This window comes from Theobroma cacao, unplaced genomic scaffold, assembly GCF_053813885.1.
Source record: "Theobroma cacao isolate CCN51 unplaced genomic scaffold, ASM5381388v1 tig011, whole genome shotgun sequence".
Classification (NCBI taxonomy): domain Eukaryota; kingdom Viridiplantae; phylum Streptophyta; class Magnoliopsida; order Malvales; family Malvaceae; genus Theobroma; species Theobroma cacao.
Window position 1 is genome coordinate 1,891,475 of NW_028291722.1, and position 2,753 is coordinate 1,894,227.

Sequence of the window (2,753 nt, forward strand, 5' to 3'; positions counted from 1 at the left end):
GTGAAGCGAAAGCCATCCATTGTCAAGAAAAGTTCATTTATAGTCACTCATGCCTAGAAAAGCCTTATTACTCGGTTTAAATGCCTTTATAATCCCATTATTGAATTTATTTTGAATTCTTTTTACATTTTTTGATTAAAACATATTGTAATAGATTGTTTACCACTAGAAACATGGAGCAAAAGCCATCCATTGTCAAGAAAAGTTCATTTATAGTCACTCAAGCCTAGAAAAGCCTTACTACTCGGTTTAAATGCCTTTATAATCCCATTATTGAATTTATTTTGAATTGTTTTTACATTTTTCGATTCAAACAGATTGTAATTGATTGTTTGCCTCGGGAAACGTGGAGCGAAAGCGATCCATTGTCTAGAAAAGTTCATTTATAGTCACTCATGGCTAGAAAAGCCTTATTACTCGGTTTAAATGCCTTTATAATCCCATTATTGAATTTATTTTAAATTTTTTTTACATTTTTTGATTAAAACAGATTCTAATTGATTGTTTGCCTCGGGAAAGTTGGAGCGAAAGCCATCCATTGTCAAGAAAAGTTCATTTATAGTCACTCATGCCTAGAAAAGCCTTATTACTCGGTTTAAATGCCTTTATAATCCCATTATTGAATTTATTTTGATTTTTTTTACATTTTTTGATTAAAACATATTCTAATTGATTGTTTACCTCGGGAAACTTGGAGCGAAAGCCATCCATTGTCAAGAAAAGATCATTTATAGTCACTCATGCCTAGAAAAGCCTTATTGCTCGGTTTAAATGCCTTTATAGTCCCATTATTGAATTTATTTTGAATTGTTTTTACATTTTTTGATTAAAACAGATTGTAATTGATTGTTTGCCTCGGGAAACGTGGAGCGAAAGCCATCCATTGTCAAGAAAAGTTCATTTATAGTCACTCATGCGTAGAAAAGCCTTATTACTCGGTTTAAATGCCTTTATAATCTTATTATTGAATTTATTTTGAATTTTTTTTACATTTTTTGATTAAAACATATTGTAATTGAATGTTTACCTCTAGAAACATGGAGCAAAAGCCATCCATTGTCAAGAAAAGTTCATTTATAGTCACTCAAGCCTAGAAAAGCCTTATTACTCAGTTTAAAGGCCTTTATAATCCCATTATTGAATTTATTTTGAATTTTTTTTACATTTTTCGATTCAAACAGATTGTAATTGATTGTTTGCCTCGGGAAACGTGGAGCGAAAGCCATCCATTGTCCAGAAAAGTTCATTTATAGTCACTCATGGCTAGAAAAGCCTTATTACTCGGTTTAAATGCCTTTATAATCCCATTATTGAATTTATTTTAAATTTTTTTTACATTTTTTGATTAAAACAGATTCTAATTGATTGTTTGCCTCGGGAACGTTGGAGCGAAAGCCATCCATTGTCAAGAAAAGTTCATTTATAGTCACTCATGCCTAGAAAAGCCTTATTACTCGGTTTAAATGCCTTTATAATCCCATTATTGAATTTATTTTGAATTTTTTTTACATTTTTTGATTAAAACAGATTGTAATTGATTGTTTGCCTCGGGAAACGTGGAGCGAAAGCCATCCATTGTCAAGAAAAGATCATTTATAGTCACTCATGCCTAGAAAAAGCCTTATTACTCGGTTTAAATGCCTTTATAATCCCATTATTGAATTTATTTTGAATTGTTTTTACATTTTTTGATTAAAACAGATTGTAATTGATTGTTTGCCTCGGGAAACGTGGAGCGAAAGCCATCCATTGTCAAGAAAAGTTCATTTATAGTCACTCATGCGTAGAAAAGCCTTATTACTCGGTTTAAATGCCTTTATAATCTTATTATTGAATTTATTTTGAATTTTTTTTACATTTTTTGATTAAAACATATTGTAATTGAATGTTTACCTCAAGAAACATGGAGCAAAAGCCATCCATTGTCAAGAAAAGTTCATTTATAGTCACTCAAGCCTAGAAAAGCCTTATTTCTCAGTTTAAAGGCCTTTATAATCCCATTATTGAATTTATTTTGAATTTTTTTTACATTTTTTGATTAAAACATATTCTAATTGATTGTTTACCTCGGGAAACTTGGAGCGAAAGCCATCCATTGTCAAGAAAAGATCATTTATAGTCACTCATGCCTAGAAAAGCCTTATTGCTCGGTTTAAATGCCTTTATAATCCCATTATTGAATTTATTTTGAATTGTTTTTATATTTTTTGATTAAAACAGATTGTAATTGATTGTTTGCCTCGGGAAACGTGGAGCGAAAGCCATCCATTGTCAAGAAAAGTTCATTTATAGTCACTCATGCGTAGAAAAGCCTTATTACTCGGTTTAAATGCCTTTATAATCTTATTATTGAATTTATTTTGAATTTTTTTTACATTTTTTGATTAAAACATATTGTAATTGAATGTTTACCTCTAGAAACATGGAGCAAAAGCCATCCATTGTCAAGAAAAGTTCATTTATAGTCACTCAAGCCTAGAAAAGCCTTATTACTCAGTTTAAAGGCCTTTATAATCCCATTATTGAATTTATTTTGAATTTTTTTTACATTTTTTGATTAAAACAGATTGTAATTGATTGTTTGCCTCGGGAAACGTGGAGCGAAAGCCATCCATTGTCAAGAAAAGATCATTTATAGTCACTCATGCCTAGAAAAAGCCTTATTACTCGGTTTAAATGCCTTTATAATCCCATTATTGAATTTATTTTGAATTGTTTTTACATTTTTTGATTAAAACAGATTGTAATTGATT